Source organism: Protopterus annectens, chromosome 2.part0 (assembly GCF_019279795.1).
Source record: "Protopterus annectens isolate FY-2018-M chromosome 2.part0, PAN1.0, whole genome shotgun sequence".
Taxonomy (NCBI): Eukaryota; Metazoa; Chordata; order Ceratodontiformes; family Protopteridae; genus Protopterus; species Protopterus annectens.
This window is the reverse complement of record NC_056728.1, coordinates 1,408,647,811-1,408,673,583: the sequence shown is the minus strand read 5'-3', so window position 1 is coordinate 1,408,673,583 and position 25,773 is coordinate 1,408,647,811. Positions and strand designations below refer to the sequence as shown.

The window sequence follows — 25,773 nt, the reverse complement described above, 5'->3', positions numbered from 1 at the left end:
CAAGGATCTACGGCATCCAGGACAGCTATTGCTAAAGACGGACAACACCACAGTTATGTGGTACATAAACAAGCAAGGGGGCACACATTCCTACCCCCTCTGCAGGCAAGCCATGACTTTGTGGAACACAGCACTGACCTATCAAGTACATCTGCAGGCACATTTCCTGCCAGGAAAGAAAAATGCACTGGCAGACGAACTAAGCAGAAATCTCATGGATCCACACGAATGGAAACTAAATCCACAGGTCTTCAGCATGATAATAAGGAAATCGGGACGCCCAGACATAGATCTTTTTGCCTCCCCTCACAACTACCAATTACAGAAATTCTGCACAAGGACTTATCACGCACAAGCATGGAAAGTGGATGCTCTTTCATTCAGCTGGAAAACCCTGACAGTTTGCCTTCCCTCCACTGCCTTTTCTTCCCAAGGTACTCAAGTCAGACAGGAAAAGCCAAAAATGATCCTGATTTCCCCAGACTGGCCACGCCAGTACTGGTGCCCAATCCTAAAGAGCTTGTCTCAAGGCCCAGCCTGGCCTTTACCTCAAATTCCTCATCTCCTGACTCAACAGAACAATCAGATTCTGCACAGTCAACTCAGAACCTTAAATCTGGCTGCATGGCATTTAATATAGTCACTCAAACCACTCCTCTCTCTAAAGCTGTTATGGATGTCATTTTAGAAGCCAGGAGACCCAGCACTAGGAAATCCTATTTAGAAAAATGGAAGAGATTCTGTGCTTGGAACCAGGCCCAAGGACTTGAACCACTTGTTCCAAACATACCTCCGATTTTACAATACCTAACTGAGATGCTGGACAAAGGCCTTTCCTTCTCATCGATTAAGATCCATGCCTCTGCCATTTCAGTTCATTACAATACGGAACCTCGTAATCTGAAGTGGTTAACTTCATTTGTGCATCAACCTATGGGTTATCGGATCCACATCGGATCTGAGCCGGCAGTTTCCAACAGCTACGATCCGAGCTCCAAGCTCCTCCCCCTTACACAACTCCCTGCCCATCCCTTCCTGACCTCAGATCTAGTTTGTCGCGGTTACACCAGCAGCTTGATCTCGAGCTTCCAGGTCTTCGAGTTGTTCTGTGAGAAAAATCTTTTCTTTTTCAATTATAGTTATAGTTTTTGAGTGAGTTTTGTGTGTGCGTTACCTTTCCTTTAGTTTTAGAGTAATTGTTAGCCTTTCCTCCCCCGTTTCTCGTGAGAGCGTTAGGGTGTGTGTGTGTGTGTGTGTGTGTGTGTGTGATTTTTGGGGCCTAGTGTGTGCGTTTTTAGGTTATGTCTGAGGCCGCCAAAACTTTTTTCTCCAAGTGTGGCCATAAGCTTTCCCTGGCTGATGGCTACACTCGGTGCGTTATATGCCTTGGGGTTGAACACCTGTCTTCTGGCTGCTCTATTTGTGCAGCGTTCAACCCCAGGGCTATCGGGGACCGGAGGTTGAAGCTGATTCCGGCTGGACTTCTGCCCCTGGACTCTGCTTCGTCCTCCGGTCCCTCCGTGGCTCCTGCCGCGCCTATGGATACTTCCCTTGCCCTGGCCCGGGACTTGATCTCCCACCTTGGGCCAGGGGGATAGGGAAGCCAGGAGGGAGAAGCGCCGAGAAAAACACCGCAAGCGGCGGGCCGAAGCCTCTGCTTCAGCCCCGCCAGCCAAGTGAGCTCCCCCCCCCCACGGGACGTCCGGGCCTTCTCCTTCCCCACTCCATTCTCCCAGCTTTTCACCGGGGCTGGAGGAGGATGAGGCCCGGTCTCCCTCGAGGTCATCGAGGTGGCACTCCCGTCCCGCCTCTGTGGCCTCTTCTAGGTCCACGAGAAGCCTAACAGATGCAGACTTGGACCCGGATGATGAGAAGGTTCCTCCAGGCCCAGCTGCAGATGGGAGTGCTCCTGCCTCCCCCCTCCTCCGGGGGGGAGCTCGACCCCTTTTTTCACCCTGATTGCTCCTTCCCTGACCCGCTATCTGGGTTCAGGGTCTACGGAGCCGAGTAGCGTCGGAGCCGGGGAAATGTCGGCGCCGATGAAGTCTGGTATTTTGGTGCCGACAGCTCCCTCGAGCCTGTCGGGTCTCTTTTCTTCGGAACCAGGCTCTCTGAGTTGAGCTTCGGATCCGAGGCGGTCAGTATGCCTTTGGCTCCGGCTAGGTCGGAGCATACTGGCCCTTCAGATCTGGCCCCGATCTGCTTGTCTGATCCGATGGAGGGTCTGCTCTCGGATCCTAGGGAGAGCGGCTCTCTTTCGGCATTAGACGTGGTGGAGAGGGTTCTGTCGAGGGATTCCAGGCCCCCCAGCCTTAGCTACCGCTCCACCCTGCACTCCCTCGCAAACAGGTCTGACTTCCATCACCCGGCCCCAGGGACAGCCTGCTCAGACATCCCAGATCGTTCCCTTGTTGGAACAGGATGTGGTTGGTGAGGCCTCCTCGGACAGCCCCCCCCCCAAGGAAGTTCCTCACAAACGCAAGTGCAAAAGGAGGCACTTGGACTCCCCTGAGTCTTTGACAGAGGACACTGACTTGGAGAAAGGGGAAGGTTCCCCAAGATCACCCCCCGAAGACGTCTCATTTGGAGACATCATGGAGATGCTCAGGATCAGAGGAGGGTGGTCTGCCCCAAAGCCTACCTCGGACGAGTCTGTGTTCCTGGAGGCGTTTGAAGCAGGCCCGTCTACCTCTTGGGTGTCCCCTTCAGCCGATCCCCTGGTAGAGCTGATCACTACCAGGGCATGGAAGGAGCCGGACACTGTGGAGCCTGTCCCTAAGAGGCCAGACAGAATTCTTAGCCCTCCCTCGGACAGGTCACATTGGAGTAAGGGAACCCCCATAGATGCCATGTTGGTGGCGGCAGCCACCAGAAGGGAACTGGCCCAGGAAAGTCCCTCGGTCCATCCCCCGGACAAGGAGTCTCGGGCGATGGACTGTTTGGGGAAGCGGATATTTGCTTCAGCTACCTTCTTCAAAAGGTCGCAGAACTACATGGCACATGTCATACGGCTCCAGCGGGATCTTATTAAAGAATACGCTGGGTCGTTCCCAGAGTCCATGTCGGCAGAGGACAAACAGGTGTACTCTACCCGAATGGCCACTCTCATGTCTATTTCCAATACCTCTATGCGGCTACTGTCCCATGCTACGGAAGGAGCCGCTAGAGCTAGCTGAGCAGGTGTCGTCCTAAGGCGACAGGCATGGCTCCACCACTGTGATTTCGCGGAACCCTTCAAGACATCATTCGCTAATGCCCCGTTTGATGGTTCTGCCCTCTTTGGCAAGACCGTACGCGACACCTCGGTCCAGAGCGAGAAGGACGGGAAGACGTCTGCCGTCTGAGTCCGCTTCTCTGCTCCCCAGGGGTCCTTCTCAAAGAACCAAAAGGGACAGAAGAAGATGTGGTTCCGAAAGTCTCAACAATCCCGTTTCGCTCCGGAAAACCTGTCCTTCAGAGGCAGAGGAGGACAGGGTGGACGCCACCTTAGAGGCAGAGGGGGCCCGAAGAACTTTGGGTCCAGAGAACCTTTCTCTGATCGGCCCACGCAGCAACCCTGAGGGGTTACCCGACTGCTCCACTCTGGAGGCAGTTGGGGGGCGTTTCTCAAAGCACCTAACAGCTTGGGAGTCCATCACGACAGACCGCTGGGTGCTTCGAATTATATCCAGAAGCTACCTGAGATACCTCCCTGATGTCCCACCCGATCAGAGGGAGGCCGCAGCCGCAGAAATTCGTCAGCTGCTAGAAAAAGGAGCGATCCAGCACGTTCCCCCAGACCAGTACAGATCAGGCTTTTACTCCAGGTTCTTCTTGGTGCCAAAAAAGACGGGGGACTTGAGACCAATCCTCGACCTATCCCTCTTGAACCTGGCAATAGCCAAAGAAATGTTCCGGATGGTCACTCTTCAATCCATTCTCCCCCCTCTTGCAGGAGAACGACTGGATGTGCTCCATAGACCTCAAGGATGCGTACTACCACATCTTGATGGACAGACGATCCAGGAGGTTTCTCCGTTTCAGGCTAGGAGCCAGCCATTACCAATTCAGGGTCCTCCCCTTTGGTCTCACCACGGCCCCCCTGGGTGTTCACCCAAGTGTTAGCGGTGGTAGCGGCCCACCTGAGACTCCAGGGAATTCAGGTCTTTCCATACCTGGACGACTGGCTCCTGATTGCCCCCACAAGGCATCTACTCTGCACAGCCAGGAATTTCTTTCTTCGACTAGCTTCCCCGGCTGGGGATCACGATCCATGCTGGAAAATCCTCCCTGCTCCCGACTCAGATCATAGATTTTATCGGAGCCAGGTTGGACACAAACCAGCTCTTAGCCTTCTTAACTCCGGACCGGATGCAATCTCTAAGACTCCATTTGCAGGCCATTCTTCATTGCCCAGCCCCTCCGGCGGAATTGGTCCTGAGGGCCCTAGGCTCGATGGCGGCTACCATCAATCTCCTTCCCATGGCACGCCTAAATATGAGGATTCTGCAATGGACCCTCCAAGTCCAGTGGTCCTTCCTGCGTTATCCCCTGAGCCATCCTGTCCCTCTCAGCAGGGTTTGCAGGAGAGCCCTCTTATGGTGGCTCCAGTCTCCGAACCTCCAAAAGGGGCGCCCCTTCCCCTAACCACCGTGACCACGGACGCCTCTCTCGCCTCGGGTGGGGGGGGGCATTGTTTGGGCAGGACTGTCCAAGGCACGTGGAACCAGACTGAGACCTCACTGCATATCAGTGTCCTAGAGATGAGGGCTGTGCTGTTAGTGTTGCAAGCACTTCAGAGCCTTCTTCCCGTTGGGACTATTGTGATCCAAACGGACAATATGTCAGTCGTTTGGTATATCAACAAACAAGGGGGAACCAGGTCCTATCCACTTTGTCGAGAGGCCATGAGAGTTTGGGAATGGGTGATTTCCACCAACCGCTTTCTCATAGCAACGCACATTCCAGGCCGGTCCAACATCCTAATGGACAAATTGAGTCACACCATCCTCTCGCCGTACGAGTGGTCTCTGAATCCCAAAGTAGCGAAGCAGATCTTCTCCAAATGGGGTCAACCTTGTTGCGATCTTTTCGCCTCTCCTTCAAACACGAAGTGCAACACCTACTTCGCTCTAATTCCCCCACCCGGGGAATTACCAAGAGATGCTCTGGTGCATGCTTGGCCACCCTGTCTACTTTATGCTTACCCACCTCTTCCCCTGATGCTGAAGTTTCTGCAGAAAGCCAGACGGTTGGGGAGCACAATAATTCTCACTGCCCCATTCTGGCCTCGTAAGGCATGGCTCCCATATCTGTGGTCTCATCTAGTGAATCCTCCCTGGATTCTAGATCCTGTCCCAGATCTGATATCACACCCTTTGGGCCTGCTGGCCCAGAACCTGGACAACCTCAAGCTTGCGGCTTGGTTGATCCAGTTCCATTGTTAGCTAGGACTCCCGGTATCTCTTCCCCGGTCAAAGCAATCCTAGAAACTGCTCACAAGCCGTCTACTAGGAAAGTTTATCGTAGCAAATGGAAACGCTTTTCTATTTAGGCAGAACATCAGAAACTAGATCCTTTTACAGCTCTGTTACCAGCTGTGCTGGATTTTCTGTCAGGATTATTTGATCAGGGTGCTAGCTCTTCCACAGTCAAAGTTCAGTTGGCAATCGCTCATTACCATGTTGGATATGATCTTGGCCCTTTGACCTCATCCAGATTGTGTAGGGCCTTCTTAAAAGGCACCTTCTTACTAAGACCTCCGGTGAAGGATGTAATTCCTCCTTTGGACTTATCGCTGGTACTCCAGGCTTTAACAGCTTCTCCCTTTGAGCCTGCTGCTTCGGTAGATCTCAAATTCTTATACTGGAAAACGGCTTTTCTTGTTGCTGTTACTTCGTCGAAAAGGGTTTCGGAACTTCAAGCCCTTTGTGCCAAGCCACCGTACTTGACTTTCCACAAGGATAGGGTATTCCTCAGGACCAATCCCTCTTTTCTGCCCAAAATTGCTTCCGAATCTAACATCAACCAGTCTATTAATTTTGCCAGTCTTCTTTCCCAATTACCAAAATAAAGGCGAATACAAGTTACACTCTTTGGATGTACACAGACAGCTAAGATTCTATTTGCATAGGACAGCCGGTCATAGGCAATCAGACCAGCTGTTTGTGTCCTTTGCTAAATCCAGTTTGGGAAAATCTGTTTCTAAAGTCACACTGTCCAGGTGGATTTCCCAGTGTATTCTCGAGTTCTGGCCGGCCTGCTCCTCATGGAGTCCATGCCCATTCTACTCTGTCTGTTTCTACATCTGCTGCTTTTCGAGCTAGAGTTTCGCTGGATGACATTTGCTCTGCTGCCATGTGGGCTTCTTCTCATACATTTATAAACCACTATAAGTTGGATCTGGTTTCCAGAGGGAGAGCATCCTTTGGCTCCGCAGTGCTCCGGAACATCCTTCCATAAGGGCCTCCCAAGATTCAGGTAGCTGGGGACTCTGTCCCATAGGTTGATGCACAAATGAAGTTAACTACTTCAGATTAAGAAGTTATGTACTCACCATAACGTTCCATCTGAGTAGGTAAACTTCATTTGTCATCCACTGTCCCTCCCTCCGTCCCCCTGTCCTGTTCGGATGTTCATAGATATTCCTGCTTCATGGTGGATTGTATCCAGTTTACACTATGCAGGTTGTGATTGCAGGTCTTGCTTTTAGGCAAACTCTATCTGAGGTCAGGAAGGGAAGGCAGGGAGTTATGGGTAAGGGGGAGGAGCTTGGATCTCGGATCTTAACTGTTGGAAACTGCCGGCTCGGATCCGATGTGGATCCGATAACCCATAGGTTGCTGACTAATGAAGTTTACCTACTCAGATGGAACATTATGGTGAGTACACAACTTCTTATTTTTTCGCATCCACTACTAAGGCAGTACCTCAGAGGGGCAAGAAACATAAGACCCCCAAAGAGAGCACCAGTACCAACTTGGGACCTCAGTTTTGTTGTAGAAAATCTCACACTGCCTCCTTTTGAGTCAGCCTGCACAGCTGATATAAAATTCTTATCATGGTAAACTGCTCTGCTCCTAGCAATAACTTCAGCAAGAAGAGTCTTAGAGTTACAGGCACTAATGGCAGTGGAACCTTTCATAATTTTTCTTCAGGACAGGGTCTCTCTAAGGACAAACCCAACATTTATGCCAAAGTTGGTTTCCAGTGTGGCTCTTAATCAAACTATTCATTTACCAACTTTCTATCCAAATCCCCAGAACAAAGGGAGAGACTTCTGCACACTTTGGACATACACAGGCAGCTAAGATTCTACTTGGACAAAACAAAAGCTTTCATAAAAACTGAGCAGCTGTTTGTATCTTATGCTGCAGGAACACAAGGAAAGCCTATCTCAAAGCAGACAATTTCAAAATGGATAGGACACTGCATTCGCTTCTGCTATGCACAACATGGCAAATCAGTGCCTAAGGGCATCAGGCCACATTTAACAAGAGCAGTAGCCACTTCAGCAGCTTTTCTCAGAGGAGTACCAACCAAGGACATTTTAGAAGATGCAACCTGGAGTTCAGTGCACACCTTCACAAAGCACTACCACTTACCTCTCTACTCTAAATCCAGAGCAGGCTTTGCCACTGCAGTCCTGCTGTGCCTAGTAGCCTCTCCTAATCCTATTTAGGCCCAGCCACCCAACCTCAGCTTTGGGATTCAACCCAAGTGTAATGACTGCAACAGTGAAACATGATGAACATAGTACAGTTGTGTACCTACCATAAATGTAGATGTTAGTGTATTCACTGTTTCAGTCCAGGTTACCCTCCCACCATCCCCCTTTTCATTGCTGGGACTTTTTCTGCACATCTCAACTCTATACAACCTATGTGGTGCATTTGCCTGTAGATGAAGGAATGGTTTATTTTTTGGTACATGCATGCTTTTTGGCATACTTTTTTACAGCCTTCCTATTTGGGGGCACCTTACATCTGAGGCAAGAAAAACTGAAGAAAATGGCGTTGGTTGCATCTTTTATACCCCTGGCGCACTGACGTCAGGGAAGAGGCTACTACAACCGACGCCGGACCAAGACTTTGGAACTCGGGCTGACTGTGGGTAGCCTGCCAGCAGGATAACCCAAGTGTAATAACTGCAACAGTGAATACATTCGAACATCTACATTTATGGTAGGTACACAACTGTACTTTTCTACCCCCCCCCCCCCGAAACAGACAGAAGACAGATAAGGCACGTATACTTAATTTCCACCCACCTGAACAACCCTACTTTGCAGAAATCCACTAAAGGTTGTTGTCACTAAATAATCAAACACATTTTCACGCCAGACTTGCATCGTTCAAGAAATGGGTGCCAACACAAAACCTGATAGTCTAGCAATGTTTTGAGCTTCTAAGAGTAAAAAACAAAATACCACCCTATTTTGGGGCCTTTATCCCCTTTTATTTAGCAACCACCATGTCAGTTACCGCCTTTACCCTTGATTATTCATGGTTTCAGACCTCTCAACTGTCCATATTTTCACAGAAAGCCCAGATGTTTACCTCATATTTTGGTGTCTCTCATAAAATTGATAGTTTTCTGACAAACCACTTGGATGATCTGAGAACTGAAATCACTAAATAAATTTTCAGCCTACTTTGTACTATATGCTTTACATCCACACCTCTTCCATGAAAAAAAAAAGATTCATGTTTATCAGCCTCGCATTACTCAAAAAAACACACAAAAACACATCAGTATTTACTACTATAGCTATTCTTGAAATTATCCACAATTTAAGGTAGTTTTACAGAATATTCCCTTAGTCTTCCTGACCGAGTCCCAAGGCAAGAAATCTAGAGTGCATCCTATGGGTTTGTTTTTATTATTATGAAAGTTGGAATAGTTGGTGTGGCTGTTTCTCATACAGATTGTTTTGAAGTTCTGGGAAGTGTGGTGTGGTGTGCCTGTTCAATCATTTTAACAGCACCGACTGAATGATTTCTCCAGTACTGTTACAACTCTGGATAGTAAAACATACGAAGTAATAGCAGCAACAACAGCAGTACTGCTCAAGTTATCTACCAGCAACACCTAACATCACGTTACTCCAGTAGTGAACTACACAGCAATTATTAAAGATTAGTCATCTGTCCACAGTTTCAGGTTACCCAAGCTCTAAATCTGGTTTCAGTCACTGAGAAAACGAGTCATTGTTGCGGTCGGGACCTTTCAAATCCTTTATATGGGAAACTGAAAGACACCCTTGCAAAAAGGAACACACACAATAAAAATGTTCTTAGCTCAAGTAATGGGGCAAAAAAGTACATCCATCATCAGTCAGAAAAGAACAATTCTACCCATACGGTAACTTAAACTTAACCGTCCGTCAAGTATTAACAGGAACAATCTTCAAACAAGACAAGCAATTACACAATCTCAAACAAGACAAGCAACTACTCAGTATTTCTCTCCACCCAACCACCAAATTGTCCACAAAATATAAACCCACCTTTTAGTGTCTGAAAATCCCGGGGTACACTGTGAGATAAGAGATGTGCGGTATGAGATGACCAGCTTTAGTATGCACATTTAAATTTAATGAAACTGACTGGGTCCTAGCAGTGCATGCTTCTGCAGGTGAGCAAATGTGAGACTGGTGTCTCTTTTTCCCTTATTTGTCTTGGGAGTGGGTGGCTGTGATTAAATAGCAGTTTAACCCTGGCAAATGCTGGTTGTGCTTTGGTAGAAGCACAACGTGCCAAGTTAAATCCGATGGTTCTGATTTGTTCTCACAGGGACATTTATACCATATTCTGTCTTGTGTATATAGGTCTGGTGGTGGGGGTTCCAAATTAGATTATGAAAAAGGAGCCGAACCAACATTGTGAAGAAAGTTTAGGTGAAGTGCTGTTAACTTGAAGGGGAATCGTGCAGTCATATTTAAATTGTAGGAATATTTGTGCATTTTTTTTTTTTTTTGTATTAAAACTTTCCATAAGGAATCACAATGACTGTCAGACTAGATGTAGTTTGATTATTCCGGTGGTGTTTCCTTACTTTGGTTTGGAGTAAACAGATCAGGTTGTTACTATTTTATCTGTTGTAACTTGAAACTTCTCCCCTCGCCAGACATGAAGTTTTGTTCCACTAGAACATCTGTAACGCCTGCTGGTTTGGATATTCTTGGTGCATTGTCTTTACACACATTCCTGCTCTTGTTTTTATAAGTAGCTGAGTAGAATGACCCAAAATCCCTTGCAGGCATTGCTTGGGGTACATGGGGTGATCGTATACCCTCGAGAATCCATATTTTCTCCTCATACCGTTATTGTCAAATACTGAATGATAGATTTTGAGATCATATTTTTCATGAAATGCATATCAGTGCAACATTATTCTGTTAGCTTTGTTTTCGCATTTATTTTTGGTTCTTGAGAATTACTGTGTTATGCGATTGGGGGTATGAACAAGAGAGTATTTAATTTGAACTTTTTTTTGCAATGAGGAATTAAATTGTGTTAATCCTTGTACTGCTGTTTGGGGAATGATTTGGAGTATTAAGTGTACAGATGGTGTAGGTAAGTGTAGTAGGTAAAACCTATAGGAGACGACACGTGGTAGGTTAGCCTTTGCCTCTGAAAAAAAAAAATGTCAAATGGGTCTTAACCTCATACTACTCAGAAGTTTGTCAAGAATTCCAAGAGTACTGCACACTCGTTCATAATGTAATGTGAAAAAGACAGCTGTACCGTAAGATTACATTAAACCAATAAATAGGGGGAAACGTTCAAGATATTAAAAATAGTATTTGCAATTACATATAAAAGGACACTTCAAAAAGAAACTTTGTTGGGGGTGGAGGTGTTGTGCAAGTGGTGGTTTGGATTGCAGGAATCCGATTGGCTGCCACCACTTGCTTGAGCAAACACTTTTGAAAGGAGATTTTCTCCTAAAAGTTTAATGTGAGCAGCATAGGAAAACATGCTGAATCATAACTATATTAGGCAAGTAGCAAGTTCAGTTACGATTTCAGCATGTTTTACACTAAGCTGATCTACAAACCTAGATTAGAGTTTCATGCGTCTGTGGAAGGCACTCGGGGGTAACAGCTTGCAATTTCTATTTTCTCATAGCGCGCTCTGATGTAAGCACAGAGGCGCTATGAGACGGTAATCAGGGTTAATGAGTTAATGTTACCTCTTACACTGAACCTGTTGACTTAACCAACCTGCTAGCAGATAAGTTCAGGGCAAACTTTGCCCCCCATCCCTCCCCAAAAGCCCATTCAGCATCCCCAATACTTGTCCCGCACCTCACATCTCCATAGATCAAGTAAGGCCCTATCCAAGGCTAAGAACACAGCTTCCATGGGACTTGATTTTATCCGAGGCTGTATTCTGCACCATCTCCAGGAAGAACTAGCTTTGCCATTTAGCACCCAATTCAACCACAGCCTAAGAACAGGCTTCATTCCAGCAGAGTGGGGAACTGCTGTTGTCATCCCCTTGCACAAAGGTGGTGCCACTACTGACCCTAGAAACTATCACCCCACTGGCCTGACAAGTCTGATCTGCAAAGCCATGGAGCGTATTATGGATCTCCTAAACAAGGACATAGGCAATCTCCAAGCACTTGAGCCCACCCAGTTTGGATTTGTCAAGGGCCGATCTTACCTATTGAGCCTAGTTGATGACTTTGAAACTGTCACCAAGGCCCTGGTTGAGGAAACGTCAGTACATACAGCTTACCTTGACTTGACCAAGGTTTTTGACACAATCCCCCCTCAGACATCATTGAAAAGCTAACACAACTTGGCATAAATCCCCATCTCATCAAGGGGGGGGGGGGTCAGCTGCCTCACCGATAGGACCCACAAGGTCAAAGTAGGGGCCTCCACCTCCGACAGCAGACCTGTCACTAGTGGTGTTCCCCAGGGATCTGTCCTGGGACCCTTACTGTTCGGCAGCTACTTCTCGGAAGTCCAGGCAAAGACAAAAGGCTGACCAAGTTTGTGGATGACTGTAAGTGGAGTGCTGTCATTGACTCCCCAAATGATGTTAACGTACTGCTAGAGCATCTCACAGCAACAAATGATTGGTGCCAAAATCATGACCTTAAGCTAAATGCAAAAAATGTATCATCATGCCATTCATCAAAAACACATCCCCTACTGATTACCACATCAGTAGCAACCCCCTAAGCACACAGCCTGTGGTGAGAGACCTGGGTACTCAGGTTTGACAGTCTCACATTCGACCATCATGTAGTGGCAGTGGTCAGAAAAGCCTTTTACTCTGTTCATCTCATAAGTAAAGGGATTGCGTTCAGAAAAAGGTTATTACCTCTCTGTACTCCTACCTCATTAGGCCAGTAATTGAGTATAATGCCTTGTTTGGTATGTACCTCTCCAAACATCTGCACCAACTGGAAAGGCCACAGAAGTACCTCACAAAGAAAATCCCTGGTCTCGAACACCTGTCCTATGCGGGCAGGCTGATATCACTATCATTGTACTCTGTATTGTACAGATTGCTCAGATGTGATATGTCTCTCTCCTACAAGGCAATATCAGACCTTGCCCTACTAGAGAATGCTGCATGTCTGTAATAATTCCTCGCGCATTACCCACTCAAAAGGCATAAATCTAATATGCGACCTCAACAAAACCTGCTGGAGAGAGAGAGGTTTGTCTTCCAGAGGCTGCCGCTTTGGCGTACACTTCCCATACATGTCAAGAGTACCTTGCTGACCCTCTTCAAGTGCAGCCTTGAGTGGATAGGAAATGACATTTGTCCCAGGGGTTCCGACTGTGTCCCTCATTGACAAAGGCAGCAGGTTCTGACTGAGGTTTCTTGTTTGGGAGATAAACTCTTGGCTAGGCTTGTAAGGGCCTCAGGGTCATTGGCCTACTAACCTCCTTTGATCCTTTGAACACCAGGTTAGCTTTCTTGAATTCCTGCTTTGGAGACCCAGCATCTCAGGAGCCTTGCACTTAAAAAGGGGTGGAACCCTCAGCCTCATACAGCCTGATTGCACCCAAAATAAAATGACTCTGACAATACCCACTGAGATAGTACAAGAGTCTGCAGTACAGCCAAGCTCTGCTGAGATCCCCACGCCCCTGCTGGAGGCAGGTATGTCATCTCTCGCTCACATTTCCAAAACTGAATCTCCTACCACTATAGGAGAACCCAGGGTGATTATTTCGGAGGTAATGGAGGGCATACCTCAAATCCTAATTAGAGGTACCTGGCTGTCTTAAGGTCTGTCAAGGTTCCACACCACTGCGTTGTGTTAGAGCTGAAGTCTTGGTGAAGAAGCAAACTACTAAACACATCTGTCCTCAGTAGACATCCCATTAGAGGGCATGGCTAGATTTTTCTCAAGGCTTGTATAAAAGCCATGTTATCCCTTAAAGCCTCCTTCCTTCTTTCCCTTCACATACCCCTCCTCCTTTGAAAAGGCAACATGAATCTCCTCAGAGGATGAATCTGATTTAGATAAGGACACCCTGGCTTATTCCTCCCAAATACATTTTCTTGGGAAAACTGACCTCAGATGATGATGATACATTGTAGCAAGGTCCTCACTGGATGAGATTTCCTTAGAGTTAATTTGTCTCAAGGATGACGTAACATTTTTAGTGGGACACTAAACATGTTTCAGATATACAGAAAAGGTACAATGAAGTATTGGAAGTAGGGGTCCCATAAGCCTTTAGTTGTGCACCCTGTCCTGGAATCCTGTTTGGATGCTTTTGCCTCCACCATTTCTAATTCAGTCCTAGTCTCCTGGACCAAAGAAACCAGAACTACAAAGTTTCTGACTACACAAAGTTAATGTAGCAGGCCCCACAGCTGTGTATGGATAACCCCCGAAACTCATCCATGTATCCAGTGTGCCGTCATCTGATACAGACAAGCATGGCCATGGATAGGTATGGCAAAAATATCTGTACTTCAGCCACCCTGGCATTTAGAGCTCTAAAGTACGAAACACAAATAAGCAAATATGTATTTCCCATCCTGGGAAACCTGAATACATTTCTGGCTGAATCTGAGGATTCTGAACATAAATCCTAGCTTGTCTCTATGCTCACTGCCACTCAAGTAGCAAGGTATTCCATTAAATGCTGCAGTGACACTGCATATGCTTCCTGTAGGACTGTGGCCACTAGATTGGCCATCCACATGTCCGCTTGCCTTTGCCTTCATTCCCTCCTAGAAGATGTCAAGGCCAAGCTTTTAGACTCCCTTCTTCATAGGAACCTCCTTTATGGCCCTTCTACTGCTAAACCTTTTAAAATGGTGCAGGAAACAGGCAAAATCATGCAGGACTTTAAGTAGATTTTTTCATAAATCAGTCCCTAGATTCCAAAAGAACTATCCACCTCAACCAATTAGCTTCGTTTGCAGGCAACCAAAGCCACATCAAAAGGGTAAGAAATCTACTAAGAGAAGATTTCAAGAGAATCCTCATGGTATTCCATGCCTAGAAAGACGTCTGTTCCAGATAAAACCCTCTTATCTGACTCTTCTGCTTCCTTCTTCCCACCATGGTCCACACATTCCTCTTTCCCAAAGGCTCAGTTTGTCTCTCCAAGCCTGGGAATGCATTACTTCAAACAGTTAGATCTTGGCTGTCATAAAAAACTACAGAATGTCTTGGAAAGAGTTTCCATCTCCAAGGGGAATTTTCTTCCCGCTTACAGATCAGTTTCACCTCATTCCCCCTTTAGGTAGGCAACTACTGTCCCAATGAGCTGTAGAATTAGTCACCCCTACCTTCCACAGGCCCAGGGAAAAGGTTGCTACTCAAGACTATTCTTGCTTCCCAGGAAAGAGGGAACATGGTGAACCCTTCCTAGATTTCTTATGTCAGTGCCATTTTGGGAAGTTCCATTTAAGATGTTCTCTCCAGACTCCTCTTCCCTTTATCCTTACTCAGGGTTTTTTTGGTCACCCAAGATCTAAAGGATGTGTACCTGCACACCTGTGTACTCCCTGTCTGCTGGAAATTTTTCAGGTTTTCAGTCTGTTTACATTTTCACTTCTGAGCTTTACCTTTTGGTATATCTAGCTCCTAGGAGCTTCACAAAATGCCAAACTCTGGCTGCAGAGGCCAGGGGATACATATCTCCCCCTACCAGGGCACCCTCATTATACAGGCCTCATCCAAGGAAGCTCTGATGTCGCATCTCAAATTTGCGTAGTCTCTTCTGGAAAGACAGGGGTTTTTAAAACACAGTAACCAAAGGCTACTGTGGAAGTGGGTAATTCATTTACTGTTATGGCAAGTGCAACTTAGACAGTTGTACTTTTCTCAGGAGGGAGATGGCTGAGTTGCATCTCACAGGAGTACTTGACTTCTTCCTTCAACTCTTGGGAGATTTCACAGATTGTGTTTACATTTGGTGTAGAATATTACAAAATGTTCTGTTAAGCAACCAGATATGGCAGTAATGCATCTACAGTAGTTGGGGAGGCCTTTGATGCAACTCTTTGAACAGGCTTTCTTGTACTTGATTCTTAAGTTTATACTTCCAGTTTAGACTGATGCAAGTTGTGCCTAATTTCTCTGAAACTTGCCAGTGAGTAATGTCCCCACAAGCTCAGGACATCCAAGCCAAGCTTTTGCTGAACTTCAACCCATCAGGCAGGGAACCTCAGCACTGGAGAGACTGAGTAAACATGGCTTTACTGTAGATACTCTGTTTGAGCCTTAAATTAAGGGCTCAGATTATTTGGTGTTAGAAGTTCCTTTTGAAGGCTGCCTTCTCAAAATTGCAGAGCCTTCTGTCACCAAAGTATAGCAGCTCTTGTAGATGAGACAGTAGCGCACAACAAACCTTCAAAATGTTTTATGATATAAATGGTGCAGCAAGCATTTCAGCAGTAGTAGTAGGACCAGGCTTGTCACCTCATAGGTTATCATGGTGCAAACCGTCATAACACTGTAGAGGACCCAAAGTGAGAATCGTAGATGCACCTTTTATAAGACCTACTCTTTTTGACTGTCTTTCCAAGATGCCATCATTCAGCTGCAGGAAAGAAAAGAGACTGAATATGAGACCCATTCTTCTCAAACCACACATTAAAAATGAAGAAATACTTATCCTTGGTTATAGCATACTACGAAAAGACTGTACAGCTAAAAGAGGAGGCGGAGTCGCTGTCCTATATCAGATCATCATCACTGTTGAACTTTTTAGCATAGAAATCCCTGCATTTAATAATGCAGCGATCCTACTAGCTAAAAGACTAAAAACAACTAAATATCTTAGGATCATATATCCCTCCTGGAGATGACATCAGAACCCTATAAATCTCTTCACTGGGCATCAGAAACCCTCCCTCACTAAACCATTATACTAGGCGACTTTAATATTGATTGGACCTCACTTAACTCACCCCGCCCCTCAAATCATACTAACCTTTACGGTGTCTCACAGCTTGTACAAACCCCTACTAGGTTAGACAAAACCTCAAAAAAAGAATCCATACTAGACTGGATTCTCACCAGTCGCTCATCTTCCACTCATAATTTTGGCACACTACCCGACACTCTAAGCAACCACCTCCCAGCCACCTTCATCAGAGACCAAACTAAAACTAAAAAAAAACTAGAAATCACTCTCTTAAACACATCAGGTACATTAAAAACTTCAAGGCTGATAACCTTAATACAGCCCTTAAACACTAACTGGTTCCCACTTTTTAACACTTCCTTTAGATGAAGCAGTTGAGTATTTCATCACTATCTTCTTAGGCATTCTCAACCAACTTGCCCCACCAAGACAGGTCCGCACTAAAACCATCAGTGCCCTATGGCTTACAAGAGTAGTAGGCAGCTTATGAAACAAAGGGACAAAGCATGGGATACCTGGAGCAAAAATAGAACTACTCCTAAAAGGCAAACATTCTTAGAACTGAGAAACACTGAAACAAAAATCAGACTGGACAAACAAAAATACTATAGTGAAATTCAAACTAAGCACAATACCAACCCACAAAAGTTCTAGGCTGCTATAAACAGTATTCTCCAACCAGGTAAATCACCAGCTCCTCATCCAGACATAGACACCACCTCTATAAACACAGCCACCCAATTCAATGAGTTCTTTGCCAGCTCTGTACTAAAGCTTTCAACAGACCCACCCTCCTCAACCCCTTCTATACTGTATAACCCAGCAAATAACGCCAACTCCTTCACCCTTCAACCTGTACTAACTTACACCATCTATAGACACCTAACCAAACTTAAACCCACCACCCTAGCAGTAGACAAACTGTCAAATTCCTTCAAATAGCCACCAAAGCCATTTCCTACCCAGTCTCTATAATCATTAGCAGATCTAACTCAGAACAAAAGGTGCCACTTCTCTGTAAGATCTCCTGCATTATTCCAGTACACTTCTCTGTAAGATCTTCTGCATTATTCCAGTACACAAAGGGGGGCACCTCCACTGTCCTAACAAACTACCAGCCTATAGTTATACTTTCCCCCCTGGCTACAATACTGGAAAAATGTATTCACACCCAGATACTAACACATCTCCTCACCAACAATCTTCTTGCTGAAACTCAACACAGATTCCACGCCAACCATAGCACTGCCACTGCACTCATCCATTTTAGTAACCTTGTAAATATGCAACGCATCAACGGCCAACTAGTGTCTGCAGTTTTCCTTGACTTATCGAAGGCATTTGATAGTCTCCCATACAAAACTTCTGACATCACTCACAGAATTAAAACTCATTACCCCCACTCTACTATGGTTTCAAGACTACCTCTCCGAAAGCCAACAAGCTGTTCAGTGGAAAAACACCCTTCCCCCTTTATTTCCTGTAAAACTAGGAGTACCACAAGGGTCAATACTAGGACCCCTAATTTTCGCTCTGTTTGCAAATAATCTTCACAAAGCCACTCCTGTAGCAAACCTGGTTCAATACGCTGATGACTCAGCCTTAAACTCCTCTGCCCCCACCCTCCAACAACTTCACATCAATACCCATGAAGCTTTTACGTCCATCGAAACCTGGCTAACAAACTCCCAGCCAATACTAAATCCTAAAAAGACCTAACTTATGCTTTTCCATCCTTCCAAAGCAGCAGTACCTACTCCTCCGTTCTCTATTTCTGCATCAGATAATACCCCTATCTCTGAGGTCACACAAACCAAATTACTAGGGGTCATTATTGACAGTAATATGAAATTTGACCAACACATAGCTCATACAATAACCAAAGTCGACAAAAAATCTAGGTACTCTTTACAGATGTAAAAACCTCCTAACCAGCAACAGTAAAGTTACTCTAGCTCATACCCATCTTTTCTGTACCTTACTGTATGCTTCTCCTGTCCTAATTAATCTAAATGAGAGCGATTTAGACAAGCTATCAGTATGCTACAACAAAATAGCAAAATTCGCCACCAACTCTTCCTACCGCACCCACCACTGTCAAGCCCTAAAATAACTTGCCTGGCTGGAACTCTGAAACATCTTGGCTCTAAACCAACTTCTAGCTCACCAAATACTGTACCAACCTGACAAAACCGCAGCCTTTCAAAACCTGATCACCCTCTACTCCAATAACAGAGGACTTGGATCCACTAACAAGGCACTAATCTCAGTCTCCAAAAGCCATTACAGCTCTGGTGACTCCCTGTATTCTAGCAACATTGATAAGACTTGGAACTCCCTACCACTACAAATCGGGGTACAACCTAACAAAACCATCTTCAAAAAACAGTGCATTTCCCACCTAAACAACAACTGGACATGCAGCTGCTTAGCACCTGGCTGACATTCTAACACCTTCCCCCTATCCACTATCCTCTATAAAACGTCCACAGATGCACTATATATTATCACGCTTTACTTAACCAACTCACTCCGTACTGTCCCATCTGTATCCACCAACTCTCCCTTCGACTGTCTTGGAAAGCTTTCCCATAAAATGCCAATGAACCTCAAATGAACTTGTCTATATTCTCCTCCTCTGGCAAACTGGCTAGTATTTTTAGATTTCCCTTTCTTCTCTTATCTTCATTGCATCTTCAAGATTATTTGGCTAGTATTTTTTTAGTTTTTCCTTTCTTGTCTTGTCTTCACTACATCTTCAAGATTATCTCTACTAAACATACAGCATGAACAACAGTTATATGTTACTACTTGCTATATTTTTAATTCTATGTCTAAACCACTATGCTTATGTAACTGTCTTATGCAATCATGTTATGTGCTATATTTTATAACTGCATGTCTAAACTACTATGCTGATGTAAATATCTTGTATATAGTATGTTAGCAATTGTTCTGGAGCTTTTCTCCCCCTGACCATCGCTGAAAACGGACAGCTCTGTCCAGTCGGACCTCCCTGGTAAGCAAATGTAAAATAAAATAAATGTGAAATAAATTCTTGATTTCATCAATCAAAACCTGGTCATCTGCAAAAAAAAAAATAGATCATGTTCTTTGAGTCTGTGATTTCTTTGCTGTCCATGGAAGAGTGGGTGATTTCTTTAGGTCCATAGGAAAGTACTGTACAGTCAGTCTGCAGACCATTTCAAGCCAAGCCAAAAACCCTTTCAGTAGTTCCCTCTAGCCTCATAAATGGCAAGGCATGATGGGGGGGGGGGGGGGATTTGAAGCTGTCCATCTAGTTATCTAGCTTTACCTCAAAGGTGGCAAGGGTGCTACTCTGCTTGATGTGTAGTCAGTTTGTTCCAGAGGTGAAGGATACAATGATATATATGAATCATATCATGCTGTTCTGTCTTATCTGCTGATGAAAGTTTAGCTCCTTTAACCAAATATTTGAGATGGCATTAGTTCTGTAAATGAATAGCAGGTTAAATAGGATGGGATTTTTCATAGCTTGAAAGTGTAGACACGTATATCGACAGAGGAGTCTAACAGAGTGATAACAGAGAAAGGGCTGACAAGTCTCTATGATAGCTAGAGTTTATGTGGCTACTGATTTTTTTTGTTGTGAATCTTTGAGGTCTTTCAAGTGACATATTCATACAAACACATGCCAAAAGGTGCATTATGTTCAGTAATGGCTGTGATAAGATACGAGTAAAGGGCAAGTAAAACTTCTTTGGATCTAGTGGAGATGCCTTTGGAAATAAGATGGACCAAATCAGCAAGACTGGCAAATCCCTTACAGCAGTGTCTGATTCGAGGGGTGTATCTCCTATATGGTAAGTGAAAGACTTGTTTACCAGAATAAACTGTTATGTTGTCCTATCTCGCATTCTTTCATTGCTGGTTGGGTTTGGAACCAAGAATTGGTTCTGACTCAGCCTATACAAAAGCTCGAAGACTTTCACTGGCTCGTGGGTACACCCTATCCCATCATGCTCAGGGAAGATTACTCAGACCTCATTTTCCGCTGAACAAGATTGGGTGCTTCCATGCAGGCTCTGGCTAAGTGGAAACCTTTTTCTTTGTTAGTTTTAAAAAACTACCAAAATTGTTCATTTTGTTGTTGAGGTTTAATTATTTAGACTGTTACAGATTAGTATTTAGTAGTTTAGAGAGTTTTACTGTTGCTTGTGTTTCCTTGTGGCCATCGTTCTACCTCTAGGCCTGTCTGACTCTGTTCCCTATCCCAGTTTCCAAGCTTGTTTAAGTTAGAGAGCTTGGACAAATATTTCTTCTGTTTTTTTGTTGGGTAGTCCGTTTAAGTTAGAGGCCTCCCTTCATCCCATTTAACTTAGAGGGCCTTCTTTTCCTTCCTTTCTCCCTCACTGTAGTAAGAGTCAGTTCGCTTTAGATAGAGAACTGTTTCTTACTTTGTAATTTAGTAAGATAGAGTTTTTTGGTTGCGTGTTCTTTCTTTTTCTGTTAAAAAAAAACATTGTGTTGCCTTTCTGGTTACTTGGATTGGTTGTGTGTTAACTGTTGATAGGATGTCAAAGGATCCTAAGGAATGGAAACCTTCGGGTTTTAAAAAATGCGATAAGTGCAGTCAAAAGATATCACTAACTGATAGACATAGAAGTTGCATGTATTGTTTGGGTGCAGTCCACCTACAGGAATTGTGTTCCTTCTGTCATGACTTTATCTCTAGGGTGTTAATGGAGAGCAGTAAAAACTGATAGTGAGAGGCTTGTTGAAAACTCCATTTTCAGAGGCTTTAGAAGGGAGTCAGAGTACCTCTAAAACGGGTCAAAAATCCCCATCCTGTAGATCTGAGAAATCGGGAAAGAGAACATCTGCTGCTGCTGCACTCTCTGAGCCTATGAAAAAACTTAAGGAATCATCTTTGGACCCAAAGGCTTTCAGGCCTGAGAAATCACTCTCTTCGGCTCCTATTGTAATTTCGGGGCCGGCAGAGTTTGTTTTGGAGCCGGTCTCCATCGTTCTGAGATCTCCTTTTCTGCAGCCAGTGAGGTCTCCGACCCTGTCCTCTCGATCCTCCAGAAGCCTTTCAGACAACGACGTGGAATGTGTGGTGAAGAGACTTTTACAGATGCTGTCATCTCCAGCCCAGAGAGATTTGGTGCCGTCAAACATCACTTCCCCTTCAATCCTCCTCCAACCCATTCTGGGGTTTTGAAGCCGGAGTGCCTGGATCAGATTGCAGTGGAATCACTGGTGCAGAAACCTGCTCCAGGATCTTCGGACCCAGCTACTGCTCTGACCTCCTCAGTTCCATCAGAATTTGAAGGGTCTAGGAGCCGGCATTCTCCCATCTGGGCTGGTGAGGAGAGTCTGGTTGAACAGTTCGATCCGAATCTATATCTCTGGGCTTCAGCACAGGTGAGCTCAGGGCCGGGGACTTTTGAGGTGATGAGAGTGCTGTTACCTCAGACTGCTCCGCTCTCGGTTCCAAGTACTCCTCCCCCTAAAGTGCCATTGTCCGTCTCGGAGCTATTGCATCCACCCAGGCATGGAGACCCGAACCTCCTGGATGCCCCACTGTGGGTGAGGCGATCTCTTCCAAAACCTCTCCAGAGTATCCCTCTGAGAAGGTCCCTCAGAAGAGACTATGCAAGAGGAAGCATTTAGACTCCCCTGAGGAGTCCATCACTTCAAACACAGACCTCAATGAGTCAGAAGGGTCCCCATTGGTCACCCTCTGAGGATATCTCATTTGCAGACATCATAGCGATCCTTAAACAGAAAGGTGGCTGGAAGCCCATCAACCTTTCTGAGGATGTCTGTGTACCTAGAGGTGTTGAGGTCTTGCCCTTCCACCTCTTGGGTGTCTCCACCTTTCGAACAACTCATGAACATAGTCAGAAGGCATGGGGCTCTCTGGATTCAGTGGACCTATTCCTAGGAGGCCGTATACGTTCATCACTGCGCTTTCAGATAAGGAATTTCCTCAGTTAAGGTGTCCCAGTAGATGCTGTGGTGGTGGCGGCAGCTACCAAGAAGGAGTTGTCCGAGGCATCCTCATCTGGCTCTCCACCGAATAGAGAGAGATATGGAAATCGTATGTTTTCTTCAGCTTCCTTTGCCCTTAGGTTGCTGAACTACCTGACCCATGTCAATAGGCTTCAGAGGGATCTCCTGAAGGAGCTAGGATCTACCCTCCAAGGCTCTGTAGCTGTGGGGGTTTCGGAAAACGTTTCCTCCCAGCTCTCCACTTTAAACTCTGTGATGAATTCTTCCATGTGACTCATTTCCTGTGCAGCCGATGGAATGAGTAGAGCAGCGGGTAGAAGAATTTCCTTAAGGAGGCATTCCTGGATGCGCTTATGTGATTTTGCAGTACCCTTCAAGTCTTTTATTAAGGCCCCTATTGACGGCTTGTCTTTGTTCGGGCCAAAAGTTAGAGACTGTAACCAGGTGCGACCAGTAAAGAAAGACACTTTCTGCCATTGGACTTTGTTTCTCCCTCCTTACCAGACCTTATCCCGAAGGCCAGGAGGAGGGGAAAAAATGTGGTTTTGTTAGTCCCAGAGAGCTTTCCTGGATGCATGTGGTGATTCTTCCCCCAGAGGCAGAGGGGGGGAGGTAACAATGGAAGATGCAGACCACGCGGCAGAGGGGGGTCCGCAAAACTAGGGTGACTGGGATTCCTTCCTTGGTAAACCCTTTCAGCGCTCCTGAGAGGAGGCCTGTCTGTCCATCTCTGAAGGCATTTGGGGGTCGCTTGTTGCTGTATTCCAATGCCTGGCTAGAAATAAGACAAATGGGCACAAACCATATCCAGTGGATGTTCTTCATCTCACATTGCTGCAGTCATAACTTATGGGTAGTCCGCTGTCCTCGGTCGGCCCGAATACCAAAGTATTAGGCTGACGTCGGTCATGGGCGCTCAGATCTGACGTCAGAGCGTCAAGGTATTAAAGCGCATGACCGACGTCATTTCCTCAGTCTTTTTTGCCGCATGGTCCGAAGCAGAAGCAGCGTTTGCAAGTGCCATTCGGCATTCTGAAATTTTCGTATTCTGAGTTTCAGACCGATACCAAGTTGGGCTAAGTACCCCGTTGGGGATTATTTTTGTTTTTTCTTGCCTCAGTTACTTCCCGATGTCAGAAAAAGTGAATAATTGTATTTCTTGTGGGAAACAGATACCGCATAAGGATTACCACTCAATTTGTATTCCTTGTTTGGGACCTGAGCACGACGTAGTAGGGTGTCGCTTTTGTGCTAGATTTAACAAGCGCACCATTAAACATAGGTTAGATTGTGCTAGGCTTGTCTTCGGTAGGCGGTGTAATTACAATATGCCGTCGGATCCTCCGACGCCCGCTACCACGAAGAAGCGCAAAGATAAGTCTTTAAAGTCCAAACAGGATGACTCGTCCATTCCGGACGCCGGTTCTTTAGACACCACAGTGGCTTCGGTTGATCTGGTCGAAGTTTCAACTGAGTCTCAGGGGGAGACGTTGGTTTTGCAAGATGTGGTTTCTCAGGAGTAAGGTCAGGCTGAGGGGGTCTCTCAGGTTACTGTTCTCCCTTCTTTGCCTAGGGTGGTTAGGCCTTCTCCTTCTGTCTCTAAGGTGCCTTCCAAGGGCAGGCCTGGTTTGCCTTCCACGGGTGTCAGTCCTAGTTCTGCCGGTTCTGTGCCTAAAAAACACATGCTTAAAATGGCAGAAGATTTAATTACTTTAATCAGGGGTTCTATGCCCCCTCCTGATAAGAGGCCTAGGGTGGAGCCAGAAATGGAAAGTTTGGAGCAGGCTTCAGATTACTCAGAGTCTTCGGCTGAAGACATTCAGGATTTTCCTCCTTATTCTGATTCAGACGCAGAGGATTCCACTCCTCCTGCTTCTCCTCCAGAGGATTTTTCTTTTTCAGAAACCCTGCATTCCATGAGGGAGCATTTTAGATGGGAAGGTCAGGATTTCTCAGATTTCAGGAAGAGGCTTAGGGAATTTTTGTTTTTACCACAGCACAGGCCCTTAGCTATACCTCCTGTTTTGGATGTTGTTCAAGATGTTTTCTCTGAGGCTTCCCTTAATCCAGACTCTTTGCCTCCTGCGCCAGTGAAGCCAGATAGGTATTACAGAGTGCCTGAGGCTCATAAATATCTGTATAAGAGCCCTAGGGCCGACCCAGAAACTATTAGCCAGGGACCTAAGGGTGTCAGGGCTTCTGTTGTAAAGAATCCAGTTCCTTTGGATAAGGATGCTAGAGCTTTGGAAAGGTGGGGTAAGAAAGTATATACCTCTTCCACTTTGGCAATGAGGGCTTTGAATTGCCAGTTTCATATGTTAAAGTACCAGAATTTTCTTCTTACTCAGTTAAGATCTAAAATGGATGCTTTGGCGGAGGGCATAGAGTGTAAGGAATTACAGGATTTGGTACATGCCTCGGATCAAGTGGGTAAGCATGCTTTGCAGTGTGGTTTTGATGCTTTGCAAGCTTCTTCCAGGGTGGCTGCCACTGGTTCAGTTCTTCGCAGGCACGCCTGGCTTAAGGATCAGAATTTGTCAGAGCATGTTAAAGCTAGGATTTTGGATGCTCCTTTGCAGTCTGAAGTTTTGTTTGGTTCTTCTGTGGAGTCTGTATTGAAAAAAATGGAAGACAAGGCTAAGTCTATGCAGACTGTTAGAGTTTTTGCAGGTGCCGCCTCCTAAGTTTAGCAGGAACTGGCCTGCTAAGGGTTGGACTTACCCTTCTTCTGATTCACAGTCTAGAGGTAGATCTAGACGTGGTAGGGGCAGAGCTCAGAGTTCTTTCAGGTCCAGACCGTGGAGTTCACCAGCACAATCTACAGGTGAGGGCAGGGGCCAGTCCTTTCGTAAACAGGCCCAATGACCTGCATCTCCAGCTGCCAGATCCTTCCTGTCTGGCAGCTCCTTTGGGAGGAAAGTTGGCACTCTTCAAGCAAAATTGGTTTCTAGTCACCCAGGACAAATGGGTGTTGGACATTATAGACCGAGGCTACACGTTTTATTTCCACACATTGCCTCCTTTCAAAGGCATGGCAGACGTTCCTCCACAGCAAAGGGTAGAGGCTCACAAACAGATTTCTTTACTTCTTCAAATGGGGGCTATACAGCAGGTCCCTCTGCCAGAAGTGGGCCTCGGATTTTACTCTCGCCTTTTTCTTGTACCAAAGGAAGGAAACACTTGGAGGCCAATCTTGGATCTGTCTGTCCTCAACACATATCTGGACATTCCAAAATTCAAAATGTTGACGTTGCAACAACTTCTGCCTCTGTTGGGCAAAGACCACTGGATGGTAACTCTGGATCTCAAAGAGGCTTATCTTCATGTTCCTATCAGACTCAGTTGCAGGAGATTCCTGCGTTTTCGGGCTGGGGCTTTACATTATCAGTTCTCTGCATTGCCCTTTGGCTTATCTACTGCGCCCAGAG

The 25,773-nt window shown here is 45.8% G+C and overlaps 1 protein-coding gene across 1 annotated transcript in view; it reads left to right on the top strand.

Annotated features, from left to right (window-relative positions):
• The window catches only part of NAA15 (N-alpha-acetyltransferase 15, NatA auxiliary subunit), a 2,782,393-nt gene that overhangs the window by 1,630,615 nt on the left and 1,126,005 nt on the right, over positions 1-25,773 (top strand). The gene's annotated exons all lie outside the window — the stretch shown is intronic.